At 35.3% G+C, this 24029-nt stretch overlaps 1 protein-coding gene and 1 pseudogene across 2 annotated transcripts in view; one reads left to right on the forward strand and one right to left on the reverse strand.

Moving 5' to 3' along the window:
* Window positions 1-24029, reverse strand: part of CCDC102B (coiled-coil domain containing 102B) — a 128854-nt gene that overhangs the window by 18776 nt on the left and 86049 nt on the right. The window lies entirely within an intron of this gene.
* LOC146544668 (uncharacterized) lies at window positions 21410-22308 on the forward strand (annotated as a pseudogene).

The following is a 24029-nucleotide window of genomic DNA, read 5'->3' on the forward strand; positions in this document are numbered from 1 at the left end:
AAAAAGCCAAACACACCCTCTGTTTACGACATATTGTCACTCAGCAGTTACAGTAATGTCTGTACTGACAATAATTCCTCCATTCAACTTATCGCAAACTTTTATCATTATTATTACCTAACACATTAGGTAATAATGTTGTTCTCTCTAGTTAGCAATTGATGTTGCTTGCAGCCTCAGTGGCCCACATAGCTAGTCATACTAAAGAGTAAAGAGTTCTTTGCGCTGGTACTGTTTTTCTCACCATATTTGGAAATCTTCAGCAAGAACATACAGACTTTACATACTCTTAGAGTTTAGCAAAGGAAAACAGACAAACAAACAAACCTTCCTATCAATATGGCAAGCTGGTAGATATTAGGGCAAGCTGAAAAAGTACATTTGTAAGAAAATGGCAGACTGTGGAAAGAAAAGGAAGCTTGCAGAAAATGCCAGCTAAAAATTTTTAGGAATGTCCAGCAGAAGTTGTAGAAGAGTGAACAATGCTGTGCATGATACCTTAGAATTTATCAGTCACACACTTCACTATTTATTTATTTATTTATTTATTTATTTATTTATTTAGTTAGTTAGTTAGTTAGTTATTTGTTTATTAACAGGGGAATTACAAAATATTAGCTCACTGTAGTGAGGTCACACAGCCACATTCTTAGATGCTTTATGAAGTAATTTAAAACTTTATTCTCAGAGATGTGACATGTTGTTTCACTGGAACAGTTCCACTGGAACAAGTTATCCAAGGAGACTGTGGATGCCCCATCCCTAGAGGCATTCAAGGCCAGGTTGGATGTGGCTCTGAGCAGCCTGGTCTGGTGGTTGGCGACTCTGCACATAGCAGAGGGGGTTGAAACTAGTTGATCATTGTGGTCCTTTTCAATCCAGGCCATTCTATGATTCTATAATTCTATTATTTTAAAGAACTTAGAAAACAGTCTGAGAAGCAAAACATTTATATCCAGAGATGAAGCTCATAATACCTCTAAATTATTATTTTTTGTTATTTGGAATGCTATAGTTTGCTTCAGTTTTAATTTATGTGATAGCTGCTGTCAATTCCAACATAGCAACCATGAATAATAGAAGTAGACTAGAATTGTTGAAGTATCTGGATTAAAAACAGCAGTTAGAACTACCCAAAGAAATGTCAAAGAACAGCACAACTATTCCATTATTAACATGTCTATTCAGTAAAGGATCAAATGAGTATAGAATTAAAATAGTAACATATCTAATACTGTTTTAGATATAATACTTGTGTATGCAAGCATACAATACTTTTTATTGAGTTTCTATCATTTTTATCATATCCAATCTATGTTATAAACAACAGATGCTGAGATTATAGTGTGCAGGATCCAATCACCTGGAAGTATATTTCAGATGTAAGGAAATGTTGATGCTAAAGGTTATGCTTTCAAATGCAGTAGGAAGGCTGAAAAGAGATTGTACATTTGTGTAAGTAGTCGGTCTGTACAAAACATTTGGAAATGACATCTAAAGCTCTTAATTCCAAGATTAAGGCTAAACACAGCTTATTATGCAGTAGATTATTCCCAATCAACTTTCTGCCTACATAAATTTGTTAAATGACTGATACTATCCACGGGGTGTGGGAAATCATTCCCCTAAAAACATGCAGGTTTAATTAGCATAGACATCTTTTGAAGAGTCATTGCAGGGTCTGAATGTAATATCAAGCACAAAATCAGTTTTGGAGGAAAGTAAGTGACAATCTTACATCTTATTAGACAAAGTACTAATCCCACAATTTGTTCTGTTTATGATGCATCAGATTTTCTAAAAATATAAGCACTGTAATGTTGTAAAATAGAACGCTTTCAATTTAAAAGACTTTGATGTTTTATCTGACTAACAGTGTGCATAGATCTTGGAGAGCCATGATAATGATCCCGCCAAATTTGAAGGGCTGGGGCACCTCTCCCATAGTGAGAGGCCAAGGGAGCTGGAACAGTTCAGCCTTGAGAAGAGAAAACTCCAGGAAGACCTATAAGTGTTCTTCCAGTACCTAAAGTAACTCTTAGCTCCTTTTAATTTTCTTTTTTAATTGCTCGTTTCAGCAAGTACGAGCAATGTATATACAATTAACTTGCCCGCACAGAGGGCTACAGCACAGGCATAGTATCTTATCTCTGCTAGCATGTGCTTTCTCTTCCAGTGTTGGGCTTTATACTGGTACGTGTACATCCAGTCCAAGCAAATAAGTCTAAGAAAGAGATGGAAGGTTATAGAATTACTAGTGGGAATGGACTCCACTGACCCTAATACTACAATTTTTTCTGTCAGTGTATAGCAGAACATATATATAAGTTACAATTACAAATAACTCATTGTTAATAATATCAGAGCTCTAAAATGAATTTAATAAATGTAAAGTGTTGTGGTTCTGTTGTAGTTGACTTAGTACTTACTGCATGGGCCATGTTCTATAATCAACAATTTATAAGGATTTATATGCCAGATCCTTCATCAGTAATGAGCTTAATTTGACCAAATACTATTAAGAATCTTAATTAAGTCCTCAATAATGGAATTTGTTTCTTAGGCAATGCTGTTTTACTGCAACCCATTAGCCTGTTACTAATATATGGAAGTGAATTCAGAGTGCATAAGGCAGCACACAGAGCTGGCAATGCTTTTCTGCATAGTGGTGTTGCTATTCTGAAATTTAAATGCTGGTGCTTTTCAAATAAAATTCTGTAATTGCATAATAAACTTTAAAGTAGCAGAGAAAAAAAAATAGATAAATTTTTCCAGATGAAAGACTCACATACATTCAGATTTATTTGCTTGCCTCTGCTGAGATTACTATAGTTTGTTCAGTAGTTTAAGAGATTAAAAGGATAACTACACCATAAATTTTGTCAATTTAAAGTACTACAGTAGCAATACTGCAACCAGATAGGGAAAAGGGAAAATGAAACAATTCTTTTTCTCCCACAGCATTTGCACAACTCTTCCTCCTATACATATTGACAATATTAGAGTTCTGGTAAAGTGGAATAAGAGTTAAACTGCTAGTTGAAACATCAGTATTACAGGGCTTCTATATGCATCACTTTTAGGCTCATCTGCTTTGGACTTCCAACTCTTGACTCACATGATCTTTTTAATTGCTTTATTATTAGCTATTCATCCAGTGTAGGTACAGACATTAGGCAAGACTGAAAAGTTGGAAACCAAACTCAACTGTACCAAAAAATCCTCAAATGAACTACTGCAGTACTGAAATGTTTGTTATAACACAGTATAAAATACAGGTGTGTTTTGGGAAAGATTATATTTCAGAATATGTATTGCTTTTAGAAATTGTTCAGTAAGAAAACAGTGGGCATCCTCTTTCAAGATCAACTTACTACCTTTGAAATCAGTAACTCACAGAATTAAAGAATGGTTGGGATTGGAAAAGACCTTAAAGATCATCTATACCATGGGCAAATACAGCTCCTACTAGAGCAGGCTGCCCAGAGCCCCATTCAACCAGGTATGGAACATCCACAGCTTCTCCGGGCAGCCTGTGCCAGTGCCTCAGCACCTTCATGGTAAAGAATTTCTTTTTAATCTAAATCTATCCTCTTTTAGTGCAATATCATTATCCCTTGTACTTTCCCTCATTAGGTGTCACTCCCCATCTTTCCTTAAGCCCACCTTTAAGTACTGGAAGAGCATTCCCTGATCCTTCTCTACATAAACAATCCCAAATTTCTCAGCCTTTCTTTGTGGCATAAATGCTTCTGCCCTCTGATCATCTTTGTGGCCCTCCTCTGGACCCACTCCAACAGCTCCATATCTCTCTTTCCAGAGCTGAATGCAGTGCTGCAGGTGGGATCTCAGGAGTGCAGAGTAAAGGCTAATTATCACCTCCCCTGACCTGCTGGCCACCCCTTCTTTGATGCAGCCCAGGATATGTTTGGAGGTCATGACTGCAAGCATGTACTGCTGGCTCATAATCAGTTTTTCAATGATGAATCAACTTTGTCATTATCATTGCCTCATTCTCTCCCTTCTGATTTCCCCTTCTGATTTCATCATTGGCCATATAACTGTGTTTTATTACACAGTGCAAAGGATGTCATAGCTTCATGTCTTCTCCCCTGCAGGTTACATGGGAAGAATGCCAAGATTTTAGCTCCTGTATATCACTTTAGACTTTAAGCCAGAGGAGGTCACGGAAGCTATTAAGAAACCCACAGTTTTCTGAGATTAATGAAAAATACAGCTGTGCAATGAGTATAGTTTTATTTCTGTGTTTAGTAGATAGAAAACAACCTCCTGATAACAATGGGAATTGCACAACAAATCCCCTGTGGACATCAGTACCCATAAACGTTGAAAAGCTCTGCTCCAGTGGCCTAAAATGACTGAACAGCTCATAGAGAACTTTTAGAAGTTTGCCTGCATACATTAAAAGATTATTTTAATATCAATTTGCTTAAAGAACAGTTTATCCTTATAGCAGTCATTGTACCTGTATCCAATACTAAGAGTAATTATTAAAACTCTTTGTCAGTCACATGCCTATAAATTTGGCTAACTTCTGTGACAGAGACTGGCCTGGATGGCCTACGAATTCATATGTTATGGGCAAGGCACACTCCTGTGGGAAGACTATTTGTCTGTCTTTTTTTTAAATATGAAGACAATAAGCAGAAGAATATTAAATTAACATGTTGGAAAGCTGACAGATATGGTATCCAAATGTACATCACACATTTCATAGATAGGATTACTTGAAGGACATGTATGTCACGGTATAGTATACCCAGCAGGGATTCTTGGGAGAAGGAGCATTAGATACGTTTCTAGGTAAAATAGAACAATCTAAGTAGAGGAAAGATTTGGTAAAGGTTCAGGGGCTTCACAACACAGTTCAAGATATATCAAATACATGGAACAAAGTAGAATGCAGACATTATGGCCATGTGGATATAGTAGAGAGAGTAACAAGGGATACAGAAATATCTACGTGCAGCATATAGACATCAGTGTACAGTGTAACAGGAAGCAGCTCATATCCAGTACAGGTCTTCTTTCTTTCTTGATCATATTACCATAAAAATGGAAATACATCTGAAATACATTCCTGAAGCAAGCTACTTGCTATTCAACTAACAGGATTGCCACTCCACACCCTGCAATTCTACCTTTATGTCTCTATACAATATTTGTATCTTCTCCCCAGATTATGTGGCATTTTTATTTCAATTGCAGTGAGCCACAGATTCAAAACAGAAAGCAGCTTAGACAGGTACAGCATTACACCAGAGGAGCCTTTCTTTAAAACATTGACTTCTGGAGACATGATAGTGATAGAGAGATGCCTGAGGTAGTTATACTGGGCCGTTTACACTCTAAATTTACAAATATGAATACAGTCTAATCATTCCATCCTTTGAACATTATGTGTACATATATAGAGATAAATATTTATCTGAAGCTTGTACAAGGCAAACTGAATGATGGCAGGAGTTAAAAATCAGGGACTAATGAATGGAGAATGCAGTAAGACACACTGGTGCTGTCTGGAACCAAGAGGTGCATTCAAAAAGAGTGGAGAACGCAGAGAAAGGCAATTGTGTTTTCCATGAGCTGTTTCATTAATTTCCCTTCAGCCAGATAATACATGTGCAGTCTGAGCAGAAACTATTAGAATATATAATAAAGATGTAAGAGCTGAATGCAATGCTCATCCCACTGCAGATTCCAGCTCTGCAAGGTGAGTATAAGGCATATCCCAGAAATGGGATTACTGCTGTCAGTAGTAGTCTGCTGCCAGATGCAGTAACCAACTCTAGAGTACCACACAGATGGCTCTTTGGAACAGAAAAGACATGTTTACATGCTGTTGCACCTTTGCTTCCAGGCCTGGGAGGCCTAGTGATCTGAGGCAGAATGCAGCAGGATGAAATGCTACAAACAACAAAACAGTTCATACTCTTAAAATTGTTTACACCGCAAGAAATTAAGTCATAAGTTAGCTGTTCAGGATTCTGTTTAAAAGAACTAGGAGTTAATTCTGGAATTCAGGAGCTAGCATTTAAAAAAAAAAAAAAAAAAAAAAAAGCTTTGAACTATTCTTGGGAAACCAAGATTGAACTGTGTAAAAAACTGAAATGTGCAGTGGCAGAATAGACAGCAGAGGACATTATGTATGATACTCGGAAAATGTCGAATTATTCTGCTTTCTGACCCCTCCAGTCTCTTTACATGTGCATGGATCAAAATACTAATAAAGTCAGAGAATGAGTGTAAGGAAAGACTTTAATTTACCATATTCTTTGCTCATTTTTGTGCTTGTTGACTCTTTCAACAATTAATTTTTGCAATAAACTCTTGACCAGGTAGAGTCACAAAGCACAAAGCTCGTAAATTATGTAATAAAACGTAGTAAAGTAATATGTAGAAGAAAGGATTGAACTCTAAGCTTCAGCACGTTAACAGTGAAAAAATATGATCATATTCATTATGGAAAAAAAGGGAAACAAGTAATATTTTTTAATAAAATTATTTATTTTTTATTATTCCCTGTTTTTAGTATTTTTCTTATAGATATTCAGAAACAAGAAATTTTAAATAATACAAATTATTATTCTCAGAGAAAACATTTCAGATTTCAGTTTACTAGAATTCCTTAGCTTACTATAATTTAGTTATGTATAGACCTGTTATATATTTCTAGAAACAACTGAAATAAATTACATCTTATTAGGAGTTGATTAATTGAAGAAACCCTTAGTAAGAATGATATGCTGTGCAACACTTTCCCACTTCAGCTATAGCATTATTCATATAAAATATAGATAATTAAGGTTTTACCAATATATTGTCACAGAACACTTAGATTAATTCATGTCACAATTAGAGACATACAAAAATGTTCTAATAATTTGAAGAGAAATATTGTTGGATAACTACTGCAAGCATGATGGCCAAGAATCATTAACAATCTGGTGCTTTTTTTTGAACAGGTGTACAATTTAATTATCAAAGCCAATGGGCAGTATTAATGCCAATTTCACAGAAGCAAAACACTGCTGGAGGTTCTGAGCCAACACATAAATAAATATCTCATTTCAGTTAGACAATCTAGGATAATCAAGAGTAGTCAACAGTGATACGGAAAATACTGCAGGCAAGAAATAGAAATGGCACTTTAATTCTAAAGTAAAAATAAGGAGTACTTGTCATACTGGCACGTTCCTGCCAGAATATTTTGCCCTTCATTAGCCCCTGAGATATTTCCAGATCTCATGCAGAATTACAAGGGGCAAGACATGAACAGATAAAACACATATGATTATGACATCATTTGGATTATTTTCCTTTTTTATTTAGCTTTCTTAAGATAAAAGTTTCTAGAAGTTTTGACTTAGAATAATTTTTCCAAGAAATCAAACTTCAGAGCCTAGAGTATGCTATTTACTTAGAAAAAACAGGATGACTTGTAATCTCTAACTAATAACATACTCTCAATTGTCCCTTAACTAAGACATATGTCTTATTCAAATTACATAGAAAAAATATAAATTCTGGCAAGAGGTTACTCCTCTCACTATTAACATTAAAAAAAAAAAAAAAGATAAATAAGCAGATATGTTACAAAAAAATATGAAGTGAAAACATGAATACAGTTTAGGAAAGCATCTAAAGTATATTTTGGTACATTTTCTTTCCATGCCATATTAGATGTAGAACTGTAGCTTAATAACAGAGTACACCTTTCTGGTAGTTGGGAGGATCTGTTTAAAGGAAATCTCATTGCAGTAAACTGAGAAAAAATTGATATAACAAGGTGACCATCTAAGTTAAGATTCCCATTCCAGCCTGTCCACTTGGTTTACGTCAAGATAGTTTAGGCATGACAGCATCATTGATGAATGTTAGTTTTGTGATTATCTACACTTTATGATCACAAATCTAATTGTTATAGGTTGTCAGTTCCTATGTTCAGCACACTGCTTATCCACAACTGAATGTTATCCATACAGAGACACAGAGGATGTATTGGTTTTAGAAAATGCTTGATGTTTTATGTTGATTTTTTAAGGTTTCACAGAATACCTTTTGACAGCTATTTCAAAATCTAACATAAGCAATGTCACCGAGATTTTTGTACCACTGAGATATCAACTGTAATTTGCTCTCATATTTCAGACTATTGATTGTTTTCTTAAATCAATTGTTGAGCAGCAAAGAAATACGTACTTCCAGCAACAACACTGTGACTGTCTCCTGATCTTGAGACAGCATGAGTTTGTAAAATTATTTTAAAATACTTGGATGTGCTATAGTTTTTCCACTAGTTGCTACCTAAATACACCTATGCTTTATATGAAAAACAGACACAGGATAAATCAGCCCGTTTTAAATATTATTCATTTATTATTTATGCAGGAAAATAAATATCTAGTAGCTGTAGCCACTATTAAGATGACGAGTTCAGCCAGAAATTGATTTATCAAAAATCCAAAATCTCTCATGTTCTACTCTTTCTCAGTTATTTTATATCAGTCAAAATGGATTTTAATGTATCTTGAAACATAGCAAATATTTTATGGGAACCCTATATTTGTTTATTATTACAACCTTTATTAATCAAATTGGCAAGTCATATGCCAACCTCTTTAACTATCTTATTCTGTAATTAAGCTTAGATGGTGCTTTACTGCACTAGTAGATACTAGTAGAGTATCTGTGATTATTTTTATAACACCAAATCATATTTTTGTGTGTGTGCTATAATTAAATTTAATCAAAATATTTTTAAGACTAAATATGATTAACTTCTCCACAGATTCTTTAAATATTTCTATATGCTCAAATAAAGCCTGACTTTTTTTTCCCAGTGACTTATCTTAAAAGTGATTTCCACAAGATTTATTTTTTTGCCAAGAACTTATCACTATTAAATCACATTAGATTAAAAATTAAAATAAGTCATTAGACACTTTTGGGGGAACATAAGACATCACTAGGGAAAGGCAACAGCAGAATAGTCAAGCAGCCTATAGTGTAGACTTTTCTGTTTTTTAAAGATAAAAGAGTGCAACAAATAGAGAATTCTATTTCCTTGATGTAATGCAAGTATACCTCAGTAAACATCAGAACTAAGAAGAGTAATGACTTTTTTTCCTCATGGTGCTATATGAAAACCTAAAAATACTAACATAAAATAAAGCCAGCTCCCTAGCCTTTCCAAAAACATTTAACTCCGAAGGATGCAATGTCAATAATTTAATCAGACTGTCTGGCAGTTAAATACGTAAACACAGCTATTATAGTTCAGGAAGAAAAAAAAGAAATCCCAAAGCCCAGCCTTCTCACTCTGCAGGCTGAGTAGTGTCACTTCTGACAGTAATTATGCAGTGCTTTGCTACATGATGCACATAATTTTGTGTTTGGTTGATATTTGTAAATCACAAAAAAGCCAGCACAGCAACTACAGGTTTGAGTCATACTTTTTAATCATTGTTTACTTCAAGCATTTGCAGCTTGTATTAATTTTTAAGAATTGCCTGAGCACTACATTTCCATTCATCAAACATTTAATTAAAATAGACAAAAGAAAACAAACAAACAAAAACCCGAGTAAAGTGACTTTATGTATGTAACTTTATGTCAACGGTTTACGGGCTGGTTCGGTCCGGTTCCGTGACTAGAAGGGCGGAGGGATCCGCGGATCCGCACCCCCAGAAAAGGAAAATAGGGGACCCCAAAATAATTGAAAACAGCGGCAATAATCTGAGGTGAAACAAACTAATTTACTAAATATAGTATCAGCAGAATATAGGGAGAGCGAGAGGATGTGCATTTGGAAGGTGGATCGGCCTCATCACAATGCTGAAATGAGAAGTGCAGTCCAGTTGAGCCGATGAAGAAGTGCAGGCAGAGAAGCGCAGACGGAGAAGCGCAAGCGAAGCAGCGCAGGCAAAGAAGAGAACATCAGGTGACCTTGCCGGGAGTTATATCTCCTCGCTGACTGCAAAGCCCCCTGGGGAAATGTAGCTCTTCTTCTCCTCCGGACAGGCACCCGGAACTTGAGCATCAGCAGTCAAACCCCCACTGCATTACATGATGTTATGATGTGGAATACTGATAACCAAAAATCATGAAACCATGACAGCTTATGATATATACATACTTTGCAGTGCTTAGACTTTGACTCCAGCACATAAAATCACATAATTCTAGAGCTTGTATAGTGGACAGACATGAGCATCCGAGACAATGCTGACTGAAAACTCAAGAGTAATAGCTGATTTTGCAAGCCTGTAATATTACCTACTGTTCATCTGAGAGTCTTTAGTAAGTCAACACATTACCACTGTTTAACAGAGCTAAACATTTGACTTGTCACACCTAAAAATATACCTTTTCAAATGGAGTTTTTCAGTGTGTTCAAACTGTGGCCTACATATTACAGATGGGAATTTCTCATCACTACTAGGAAAATCATTGCTATGTTCTGGCGAGATTTCTAAATATCTCTAATGTAAAACAAACAAGCAATCCCACAAAACAAAATCCCTGAATGTCACCTTCACTGCCAGTGCTGTCAGTGTTGAAGATCTCTTCTTTTGAAGCAGGATAAAAACTATGACAAGGTTAATGTATGCTATATATAGTTCCTACTCAAGTATGATTTAATCTCAAATCATATCTTATTTCAGAGTTGCATAAAGATGTGTTGAAAGATGTCATCCTGCTATAACAAGATTTGTTACTAAGAACTTCTAGTCTTTGCTCTCAGAATCAACAACCAGAGTGGTGATCTGTTTGAAGGTAGAAAGGCTCTGCAGAGGGATCTGGAGAGGCTGAATTGGTAGGCCAAATCCCATACTATGTCATTCACCAAGGCTAACTGCCAGGTGCTGCGCTCGAGTCAAACTTATGCAATAAAATAGACTTTGAGAAGAGTGGCTGGAAGGTTGCTTGTCAGAAAAAGTCCTGGGGCTGCTGGTCAACAGCCAGTTGACAATGAGCCAGCAGCATGCCCACGTGGCCAAGAAGGCCAACGGCAGCCTGGTCTGCATCAGCCATAGTATGGCCAGCTAGACAAGGGAAGTGACTGTCCTTTTATGCTTGGCATTGATGAGATGACATGTCAAGAACCATGTTCAGTTTTGGGCCTCATCAGTAAAGGAAAGAGTTGCAGAGTTGCTGGAAGGTGTACAGAGAAAAGCAACAAAACTGGTGAAGGGACTAGAAAACAATACTTTGAGAAGTGACTGAGTGAAATGGGGCTGTTTTGTCTGAAACAGAAATGATCAGTGTCTTAAAGCTATTAAAATAAAATATATTCATCACCTAATTTCCTACTGCTGAGAGGATGGAAAATATTCAACTCATTTTTGCTATCAAAAACTCTGAAAACAAAAGCTCAAGGGATGAATTGTCTTTTGCCTATGAATTAATCAAAAGAAAAGAGGAAAAATGGTTGACGTATCTCCCATTCAGTTATTTTTAAAGGCCTTGTCCTGTGTAGAGAGTATCTCCGTATGTAATCTATTTCTGTTTGTTTGGATCTCATGCAAGTCTCTTCAGTATTACTTTCATAATGGCTAAAGTAAAGATTTGAAGATAACCTGCTGTTAAAAAAAGCAAAACTTAAAGTGACAACACAATCATTCACTGATGAGGCTGGCACAGTATACATTTTTTTTTTGTTCTGTCACCAGACTCCTGTACCTCAAAAATCCATGCTACTAATTAACTGATAAACTACTTCTAGCCTTGGGGTACAATTCAGTGAGAAAGATCTCTTGCTTTCTGCACTCCTAAGTATTTTTATTCAGATTTTAACATGAATAACTTCTCAGCACTTTTGGCGATTAATTCTTACAGTAAAATGTACCATTCTGAAGAAACTGGTTATAACAGTTACCATTAAAAATTCAAGCTGAAAGTCCCTTCATTAACACTTGTTTCAATTCATATAGAGAAACCAAAGTTTTCACACTGGTGGCTATTCTAATTAGAAGGTAATAAGAACAAGCGAAATAAAACATGACATGAAATGATTTATTTCAACTAGAGAAGAGATAAATACCAAAGAGAAAGACAGTGATTTCAGGAGAGTGTTAGATAAAATAAATTGGAACCTAATAGAAATTAGAAAATTGCTTAATAGAAATCTACAATACCATCTGAAAAATGGTATAGCCAATACTTCTTTGTATTTTCTTTTTTTTCTGATGATAATGCATCCCAAGATTTCCATCTTAGAGAAACTATCTGTTTGTATTTTATGCAGTGATACAACTAAAACACTGTAGAATTAAATCTCATGTTATTATGCTATATGGCACCAAATCTGCTTAATATGTACAAATGCCATTTTGGTATCAGTTTTTCCCTTCCTCCTTCTGGAATTATAATTACTAGAAAAAAAAAACGTAGGTTTTCTTTTCATATTCTTTCAGGTTTCTCCACTTTCCAAGTGCAAACAACCAATCTGAATTATTTAGATGACAGCCTGTGTTATAAATTAGAAATGCCGAAGGAAAGAAAGGTTACCAAGCTATGAATATGATAGCAGTGTTGAAATATCTAGCTAGATGTAAAATCTGGATGTTAGGTCTTTGCAAAAGATCAGGACTGTTCTGAATACTAATATTGGTTGTGGGAAACAATATATAGAATAGTTCAAATTCATTATTTATGTATGCCTTGAAGAACTGTCTGACCTTCCTTTCTTGTGTGAACACTTATTTGACTACACATTCATATGGGCATGCACACAAGCTGAAGCAATTTTTGACCAGTCATGGTAAAAACAAACAAAAAAATCCCAACTCAAATCTGACTTACAAAAATCCCCAATTTAGCCTTTATTTTCTGTTTTATTCCAGGTTCTTTCTAAGAAAACTTTCCATCAGGCCAAGTTTCATGACATAACTTTAGGTTCTATGTATAGGACCACTGCATGATGTATTGTTCACTAGGTACAGAATGAGTGCTTTCTCAACAAAAAAATCTGTAACTCCTGCTCTTCTCCAGGAAGACAAGTAGATTTTTCCATAGTTACAAAGACTAAGATTCAGGATATTGCATTTTTGGATATTAATTCTTTTGAATTCTTACTTCAAGGAAGTTAACACTGCTGAACAAATCTGGCCCTGCTGAACTCAGTGACTTCAGAAGTACAGGATTTCAACATCTATTTAAACAAATGACATTTCCTCATTAGCTTCTTAGTTTTCTCAGTCTGGTTCTAGGATTAAAAAATGCCCTTTATACTTTACCAGAATACATGCATTTCTTCCATGAGTAGATGAGTCTTTAATTTTTTTTTTATTTTTTTTTATTTTTTGTATGGTACATTTGCATTTAAATTGCTGCAAATGAATATGGGGGACATAAATTACTATTTAATTTTTTTCTCTTACAAAAAACTCTACTATCAATATTCAATTAGTGTTCTTCCTTCACTATTAGCACAGAAGAACTGTGAATTAATTAGTCATTTTAATAATATACGACTGCTCCTTAAAAAAAAATAATTATTAAGCAGAAAATTATGGCTTATCAGCAAAATATTAGCTTTTCTTCTTGAAAATAATTTTAAATTTGATTTCTTCCCATAAAAGATCATTAGATGCCTTTAATTTTCTCATATTTTTCCATTATAATATAAGTGGACATCCATTATTTTTCCAATATACCCTTTATGGTTTATTAAGAATCCTTAGCAGAAATAACATTTTTACTCATAAGTTATGCATGCTCATTGAATACTGATGTAAGTATGTGGCTCCAGTTTTATAAAACCGACAGAATTTACTTAAATTAGCAGTTCAAATATTAAGTGGACATTTTTCATCTTATTATTTTTCAAAAACAAATCTTACAGTGGATACTAGATCAATCTTCTACTCTGATGAAAATTGTCTAGAATTAGGAAAGATCAGCACTTCAGTAAAATTAATTTTAAGCTTCCATGAAAATATTGCTATTATCCTTTCTTATCACTTACATTTGCAGTTCTTCATTTTTAAAAAGCCAGGACAAGAAAAAAAAAAACAAAAAACCACCTCATGATAACACATTGATATTTAACAGCTTAGTATTCATATTCATTTCTCCTCATCTTTTGTTTTATCGTTAACCTTTCTGTTAAATTAAAAAACTACTGATTAGTAATACAATCATAGAATCGCAGGATCATATGGGTAGGAGGGGACCTCTGGAGATCATCTATTCCAGCTCTCTGCTAAAACAGGTTCCCTATAGCAGGTTACATAGGAAAGTGTCCAGGCAGGTTTTGAATATCTCCAGTGAAGGAGGCTCCATAGGCTCTCTGGCTAGCCTGTTCCAAGGCTCTATCCCCCTCAAAATAAATCAGTTCAGATAGAACTTCCTATGTTCCTGTTTGTGTCCAGACTTCCCCAGGCTGAGCAGTCCCAAGTCTCAGCCTTTCCTCATGCGGGAGATGCTCCAGTTCCTTAAGAATCTTTGTTGCCCTCTACTGGGTTCTCTCTAGTTTCCTATCTTTCTTGAACTAGGAAGCCCAGAATTGAACTCCAGATGTGGCCTCATCAAGGCAGAGCAGAGGCGGAGTAGAAACTCCCTTGGATCTACTGGACATGCACATTTTAATGTACCCCAGGATATCATTGGTCTTCTTGGCCACAAGGGCACACTGCTGGTTCATGGCCAGCCTGCTGTCCATAAGCACACCTAGGTCCTTCTCTGCAGAGCTCCTCTCTAGCAAGTCAGCCCCTAACCTGTTATTTCTACATAAAGACCTCTCTGCCTTTGATCTCATTGAACCTCATAAGGTTCCTCTCTGCCCAATTCTCCAGTCTACGCAGGACTTGCTGAATGGCAGCACAGCCTTCTGGCATTTCAGCCACTCCTCCCAGCTTTGTATCATCAGCAAACTTGCTGAGGGTGCATTCTATCTCTTCATTGAAGTAACTGAGGCAGATGCTGAACAAGAGCAGACCCAGTACCAACCACTGGGGAACACCACTAGCTACAGGCCTTCAACTAGATTGTGCCTCTGATCACCATCCTCTGAGGTCTGCCAACCACAGAGTTCTCAGTCCACTCATCTACTCCATGCTTCTTAAGCTTACCTAAAAGGATGTTATAGGAGACAGTGTCGAAAGCATTGCTGAAGTCAAGATACACAACATCTGCTACTCTTCCTCATCTACCCAGTTCATAACATCACAGAAAGCTACCAGGGTGGTAAAGCATTATTCCCCTTGGTGAATCCATATTGACTACTCCTCATAACCTTTTCTTCCACTTGCTTGGAGATGACCTCCAGAATAAGCAGCTCCAACACCTTATTATGGAAGGAGGTGAGGCTGACTGTCCTGTAGTTTCCTAGGTCCTCCTTCTTGCCCTTTCTGAAGACTGGAGTGATGCTGACTATCCTCCAGTCCTCAGTTGTCTCTCCTATTCTCCATGACCTCTCAAAGATAATAGAGAGCAGCTTGGCAGTCACTTCTGCCAGCTCCCTCAGCATTCAAGGGAGAATCCCATCAGTGCCCATGTGAAGTTTGCTAGAAAATTTCTGACAAGATCCTCCTCAATATAGTATTCTTTAATAGTATTCATCTCTTCTGCATTTTTTCGTTTAGTTTGCCTTTTTGTTTTCATTAGTTTCTGTATTCTGTATTTTCAGCAAGGAAAATAATAGGACAAAGAAAAACAGGAATGTTTATATAATAAGCAAACTAAGACATAACATGCAAAACGTTTCCTCTTCACTTGGATTTAAAAACCATTTGTATTTGCGAAACAGGTTTGCCATAAAACTAGGTTTGTAAAGTCTTGAGATTTAATATTAATTAGTTAACAGTAATGGAAGGAAACTGAGACTATTCGATACAGAATTAACTAAGTATTTCAATACAATTCATAGAATCATAGAATTACTCAGGTTGGAAGGGACCTCAAGGATCAAGTCCAAATGCAGCCTAACCATAGTACCCAACCCTCTGCTAAATCATATCTCTGAGCACCACATCCAAACGGCTCTTAAGCACATCCAGGAATGGTGATTCAACCACCTCCCTGGGGAGCCTATTCCAATGTTTAACCACCCTTTCTGTAAAGAAGTGTTTCCTAACGTCCAACCTAAACTTACCTTGGCGCAACTTGAGGCCATTTCCCCTCGTCTTGTCACCTGTCACCAGTGAGAATAGACCTACCCCGCTCTCACTGTAAGCACCTTTCAGGTACTGGAAGAGAGTAATAAGGTCTCCTCTCAGCCGCCTCTTCCCCAGACTAAACAGCCCCAGCTCCCTCAGCCTCTCCTCATAGAGCTGATTTTCCAAGCCCTTCACTAGCCTTGTTGCCCTTCTCTGGACCTGCTCCAGTACCTCCACGTCCATTAAACTTCATGAAATCAAAGAATTTTAAATAGGTAAAAAATGGCTCATAATAAATGTGTAATATGATAGATGGTATTTGGGAAGTTGCAGATCTGCCAAAAACTCATAACAAAACTGAGGGATAATTATCTTAACTGAATTCCCAAACTGATATCATGATTGAAAGGCCTAATACAATCTTTGGATACATAAAATGAAACTCAGATAAGAAAAATAGAATTTTAATTTTTGAAAATGGCAACCACTGTAATGTTCTCTCCATGGTATAAGATCACAGCTATGATGAAAACAAAACAGGACAAGTGGAAGAACCAAGAATGTAGCTGGAGTGTTTGGAAAGAACTGGGGAACAGAAATCCTTTTTAGGTTATCAAATGAGAGGCTGAAGTGGCCACAGCCTGTAAGAACCTATGTGTGAATAGAAGTTTGATTTTAAGTGCAACAAGATACAGTACTGATTGAAAGATATAATTTGACAGATAGAAAATACAATTACTTTTTCAACTAGTAAGGTAATTTATCTTTGGAATTCAATAGTTTTGAATTGATATTTGTCAAGGTTTTTAGTTTACAAAGGGAACACTAATCAGAAAAAACTGTAAAAAAAAAAGCAAACTTTAAAAAACAACTGAAAGTGCTTATCTTTGAGATATTATTATAACTTTATTAATCTTCTCAATTTAAAATGTTTAAGACTAGAACAGCACTAGGTACTATTTCAAAATTCTTGTAAAAATACAGTTCCCTGTTTACTTTCCTATTCCCAAAGTCTGCTGCTTTCTTGCACATGTCTAATCCAAATAATCTCTCCTATTACTGGTATTCCCTCTAGTATACAAAGTCTCCAGCACTTGTATGCCAAATGACACGTACTCCTCAATAAGCTATGTATGCTTGGTCTACAGTTCTTCATTTAAGGTACAGTAAGATAATTAACAGAAGGTACAAATACTAAAGCCAACTATATTTTCATTAATCTATTTATTTGATAAACATTGATATTTAAGAAAATAAATAATTACTAGTGATCAAACTACCACTGATACTCTTCTTATTTATTTTCTTTAGCCAAGACTAGGGCGCTGATGGAACAAAGGGGTTCCAGTCCAGCTCCAACCCAGATAAATTCTCATTGCCTTGAGTCTTTGCTGTTCTCACACTAGAGAAAGAGAAGTCATTAAAGAACATTCCCCATCCTCCTAAGTCTCAACATCTGAAACTGTCCAGCCCATTCCTTTGTTTACAAGGTGCATTAAAAATATAAACCAGAGATATTTACTCTTAAAAAAAAACAAAAAACAAACAAAAAAACCCCATCTTTCTCATCATTAAAAAAAAAAACATTTAAAGAAGAAAAGGGAAAAATCATAGGACATACTGTTTTACATTGTAAATTTGTAAAATTTGAATAATTATTTGAATTGTTACAAAAGAATAATAATAATAAAATAAAAAAACAACCTTCTTCCATGTTTATAATAGTGTGAAAGGCAAAATGGACAAGAGAAGGATGTTTTCAGTGTTTCCTGCTTTTAGTGTTTCTTTTCTAATATATGCTACTTTAGTATACCTTGATGAAAAACACTATTAGCACAAAAATGTAACTAAGTATTAAATGAGTCTGATATCATTATTCAATTCCCATTTCAAAAAAATCTGTACTACTGAAAAAAACGAGTATTAAGCCATTTAGCTTAGCATTTTAGACATCTCAGTTACAGTTCGTCATACTGATTTTTAATGAGGGCTACTAATGAATGGCAACTTCATTAAAATGGAATGGTAAATATGTTTACTCATGAAAACAATGTAATCATTTTGCAGATGAAACATTTAGTCTTGTTTCACAGGAAAAAAAAAGATACTGTAAGCATCTACAATTTGGACAGTTACAGAAATGAGGTCTGTATATTTTGACTGCAAGGTAATTGTTTTGTTCAGAATATAACTCCAGGATGATTTGCTGTATGTTGTGTTTGTTGTTTGTTTTGTTTCCTTTTTTTTTCTTTTTCTTCCCCCCCGTGCTTTTCTGCTTATAGACAAATTTGACATAAGATAAGAAACTATTTTGACCATAGGAAAGTCTACACAATGACAGTGTGTTTGCAGCTTCAGCTCAAGTTCAGACATATTCATCCTGCTCCTTTACTCAGTCTTGGAGACACACATCTTCCTTCACCACCCTGAGTACAAAGGAAACTGTATTAAACCTAATCCCATTTTATGGAATGAGGTATCAGTTTCAGGATCTCATATACAAAAGAGAACTTTTATTATCATAAACTGTAGAAATAATGGAAACACCCTTTCACTTAAAGTAGCACCCTAACCTTTTATAGCACTGGACCCTGAGGCCTGACTATGATTCTTTTAATATTTTCCATTAATTGTTGTCATAGCAAATTCCAGTGAGAAAAAAACATATACCAAAGTTATTTATATAAATAAATAAAACATTAAATGATGAAATAAGTAGCTGAAAAAACACAGAAAAAATGAAAAAAAAATAAGAAAATGCCACAGTTCGAGACTGGATTGTAAGATTTAAGGCAGATCCTCAGCTAAGATAAAAGTTCATCACTTTGACTAATACAATGTCATGTTTGCTTAAACCAGAAATAAACTTAGTTATTGGTCTTTCCCTTTCAGAATTCTCATAAAATCTTAGCTGTAGTACAGTACCTGCTATCTCAGCACCAAGGAAAGACTCTCCACCCACCAGATCAGCTGCCTAGTGCTCCATCCAACCTGAACTTGAACACCTCCAGAGACAGGGCATTCACAACTTCTTTGGGAAGCCTGTGCCAGTCACTCACCACCCCCAAATAAGTAAAAAGCTTGGACTGATATTAAAGGAAGACATTTTGATGATAAGTCATTTGAGCTTATTTACCACTACAGATTTCATTTTAAATGTTGTCATAGATCGAGGCTGAAACAATGAAAAAATTAAATTAGTTTGAACAATCATGAAAACATAATTTGATTATCTTAAACTTACATTAGATTCAGATCTTCATTTATCTTGTTTATTAATTTCTGAAAGAGAATGGATTTAGATTTCCAAAGATAACTAGCATTAACAAAAATTTGCCTTTTTTTTTCTCCTCAAAACTAAGTTTAGAATCACTCGTTAGTTCTCATCCTCTTATGAAAATTCTGAACAGTTGATTGGCCTTTTGAGAATTCTGTTAACAAAGTTGTCTTCTATAAATCCAATTATTTTATATGTTTACTAACAGTTCTTGTCTTCTTTTACCATTTCTGAGAGTGAAAACAAAGAAAGAGTGATGTAGACAGACAGCACCCTAACTTCTACCACAGGCATAGAACTCCCTTTGCAAAGAGAATCAGAGAGCACTGTAATCTTCTGATGAATAAAGCCTGAACAACTCATTGTGTCCTCTTTCCAGCAATCCCAGTCCAACAAGGAAGGAGTCTGGGAAACACTGGAAACACTGGAAAATAAAAATAAGAAGAATAAAAAGTCATCAAATTCTATTATTTTACAGATTTATCTGCAAGAAAAAAAGAAGTTAACTTCAGTGCAGACAGTATTTCATGTTACCTTTTCTACCATAAAGAACAATTTTTTACTACCATGAAGATACAGAAAAGAAATACCATTGAAAAATATGGATATATAAATAAAATGAAGGAGTCAGTTTTCTTCTCACTATCAAAAGATGAGAACAAATACATGCTCACACGTATGGTTTCTGAAAGGAGAACATGCATACATTCGAGAACAAAGCCAAGGTAAAAGGCTGAGAAGAAATAAATTGGTATCATTTACATCCTCATGTACTAGATTACTGTTGAACCATGATCCTAAAACAAACTTTTGGTTCTAGGTTGTTTGGAAGTACTTTGGATCCAATTAGTTTATTATTAAAGCCCAATAGAATTTTGAACATGTGATGAAATAGTATCTCCAGAAAAAGAAAACATCAATAGCAAAATACAGGGTTTTAGCAAAGTGATGTGCAATTAAAATTTCTACATTCATAAAGCATTATAGTGGAAATAGACATGGCGCTCAAAGCACTTAGAAACACCTCACACACATAAGAGAGACAAAAGCAAAAGTAATTTATCAGTGAAATACTGAATTGATGTGTTTGAACAATGAGACTAAAATCCAGTTTTTGGAAACACTGCTTTCTTGCCCAAAGAAAAGCAGAAAATATGGATAATCAATCTGTATTGTACAGAACAAATATTGAACTTGGAAGTCTGAAATGCGAAAGTAGGAACAGTATGAACTTACATTACTTTATATTCAAATTGTTATGCCATAAAGGGCAAAGAAACATTGGCTCTATATACAATAAGTAGATCTACATAAAATGATCTCCAAAACTTGAGATTGGAAAGCTACAACAGCATGATCTGAAGCTCTCTTAGCAATTAAGAATACAGCATTTAATACTATATGAAGAATGTCATAAAAATAGAATGCAATAAAAAATGCAAGTAATAATTCTAAAGCAGAAATCTCCACTAGAAATGAGGAATGAAAAAATCCACAACAGAACAAACAAAAACCCAAAACATTGATAAATTAAATGCAGTAACACAGTGCAAAGAAATAATGTTTTCCAAGGTATAATCACTTTTTATCCTTGGAATGAAATAGCAATCTAAAGTACACTGAAAACACTGTATAACTCAATATTATCCTTTTATATCAATTGGGTTGTCATTATAAAGAACCACTAAAAATAGGAAATACATGTGAATTGGGAAAAGCTAATAAATAGAAGTATGATAATCCACAAAGTTGTGAAAATCAGAATAAATCCTTGCAGAAGAAAATTTTAATTCTGAAGAGTTCTATAATGAACAGGATTTTTTTCCCTGTTATCTATAATTTACAAAAGGATACCATAAAATACATAAGTATTTTGGATTCAGACTTCTTACCTTGAGCAATATTACCTTGGCAACATTCATTACCTTTCAAGGTTTGGAAAATATATACTACTTTTAGGTAGGCCCAGAAAGTCAGCTGTTGGATACATAACATGCAGTTAAATTATTTTGGAGGTTAGAACTCAAGTTTTAAAAGATCTAGGTTCAAGTCCCTCTCCATTTTTGTTTTGTTGTGGGTTTTTTTTGTATGTTCTTGAGTTAAACCGTATTTTCCATGTAATGGAACTCTAAGCTGTAAAGTAAATGTTTTAGTAAAATTAATTAATTTTATTATTTTTACTAATTTTATTAATACTATTTTTTATTATTTAACATTATTTTTATTTATGTATTTTTCCTCCTCTCGTCAACTTTTACTCATTAACTCCTTTTTAGCAGCTATCAGTGATGAACCCACTCTTTATCATGGTGGCGCTATGTAAGGGATTAAAAGCCATCATGTTCCTCACGACTTATTAGCCAACTATCAATGTTATGATTTCTTGTTGTGGAATTGTGTTCATATATAACCAAATAAGGGCACTGATGGAGACATCTGCATGGTACGTATATGCAATGTGGTATGATCTGAATTTCGACACTTACAACCCAAATGGAATAGCTAGTTTTACAAACAACATGATGTTCAGACCAGTTTCCAGGATTTGTTCTCAGTTTGTCACCCATTTTTCAAATACTCAGTTAACGTTCATGTTTGTGGGCATACCCCTGTGCATGTTATCAATCTCCATGAATGTATTCCTGGTATGTGGAAGGAGTCTCCTCCAAAACCAGAGAATGCTGACTGGCAGGGAATATGGAGAGGTTTAAGAAAAATCCTAGAAGCTTGGGGACCTGCAATGTCATGGAATTTCACCCTTGAACACCTGTGGGATTCCAAGAAACTAAGCCAGTATTCGAGTCAGGGACGGTGCAGCTTAGATCTAAGGAGGTACAACTTACTTGTCGTTTGGCTTCTGCTTACTGAACCTTATATAATACTATTCTGGGGAGAGAGAGTTTCTGAGCTGAGTTTTAGCCAAAGGGGAAAATCTCCAAATCAAATCTGATCAATCACAGGAGACACCAGTAACAATATCAGTTGCCCCTATGAAAGGCAAGAAATGGAAACAAGTGTCCTCGCCTCTAGAACGGAAAAAAGAAGTGGAGGAGGAGGTGGAGGATGATCCAGGTGAGGGGCCCTCCTCAGAACCACCATCATCCGGAAGGGCAAAAGAAAAAACTAAGACATGCAGAAGAGAGTGATGAAGAGGAAGTCTCTATTAATTCTCATCCACCTCTGAAGATGACTGAAATCCAAGGCTCAAGAAAGGAATTTACATGGCACCCAATCAAAACTCTTGTTTCCTGGTTGCTTCACTGTTGGGACAGCGGGGCCAGTAGCTTGTCTCTAGATGGTAATGAAACTCGCCAACTAGGAGGCATTACCGGAGATCCAGCTATTGACAGAGGGATTAGTAGATGTTTGGATGGGGCTGCCACCCTCTGGGAATGAGTGTTAATAGACATGAAGGAAGGGTATCCCTTCAAAGACGGCTTGAAGCCTGTGATGAAAAAGTGGTATACATTTGAAAAGGGTATCCAGTATTTGAGGGAATTAGCTGTGGTGGAAATGTTGTATGACCCTAATTTTGTTCCTAACCACCTACACCAAAACCGTGACAGTATGTTATGAGCAATCTTTGTCTGGAGAAGTATATGCATATGTTTGATAGCTAAATCAAGTTACGTCTCTGGGTTTCCTTATTCTTTTTGATAGATGTATTGATGAAAGCACCAGTACTGGTGCTAGTTTTGCTGGATAGCAATTCTGCTAACAAATATATATGTAAACACTGAAATACAAAAGAAAATGAAATAATAAAAGAAATTAAGAAGAGTAATAATAAGAGTAGTCTAAGTAATGCTAATATAAGTATTGCATCATTGCAACTATGATTTCAAATCATTTTGTTATATTTTAGAAAAAGTAATTAAGATTTAATGTACAACCTGATTATTTATTCATGAGGCTTGATTAAATCTGATTTTTATTTTAATTCATTCATGATGCAAAGAACTTAACATAAAGTCATCTACTTTATGCACTCTTCCCAACCATTTCCATCAATAAAGCTGGAAAAGCTTTATTAAAAAAAAAAAAACACACAAAAAAAATTTATTAACAACACTTATTACACATAAGTAGGAATAAAAAGTCTGTAGAATACGGGAAGCTGAACCACTTCTGTATGGTCCACATTAAACATAGCACTATTCAAACAGTTGTATGGGCAGAACTTCAAAAGCTGAAACTAAAATATGCAAAGATACAGGAGCAACACTACTGTAAGAGTACATCAAATGCTAACAGTAAATTATCCTGAAGTTCAGTTATCTCCGAGATGAAGCAGCAGCATACCAGTCAGTGATTGCAAGTGCATTTCATGGACTCTGACCCTGAGCTCAAGGAAGAAAAATATTTTAGAACACGCTTAAAATATATATATAAATGGCTGGCTATTAAAAAATAGGCTAGTTGGCAGAACAGTGCCTTAATGAGAAAATGGGCATAAAAGTGTCTCTAGATGATTTATTATCAGTTTCCATTCTAAAATGAGATAAAATGCCCGGAGGGATACACAGCCTCCTCTCTGACCTTGCTGTGATAAGTCATATGAACAACAGAATCACAAAGCAGATTCCTGAAGGATAAAAATAATATATTTATGATTTACTTTACTTTAT

The sequence above is a fragment of the Meleagris gallopavo genome, chromosome 3 (assembly GCF_905368555.1).
Source record: "Meleagris gallopavo chromosome 3, MGAL_WU_HG_1.1, whole genome shotgun sequence".
Classification (NCBI taxonomy): Eukaryota; Metazoa; Chordata; class Aves; order Galliformes; family Phasianidae; genus Meleagris; species Meleagris gallopavo.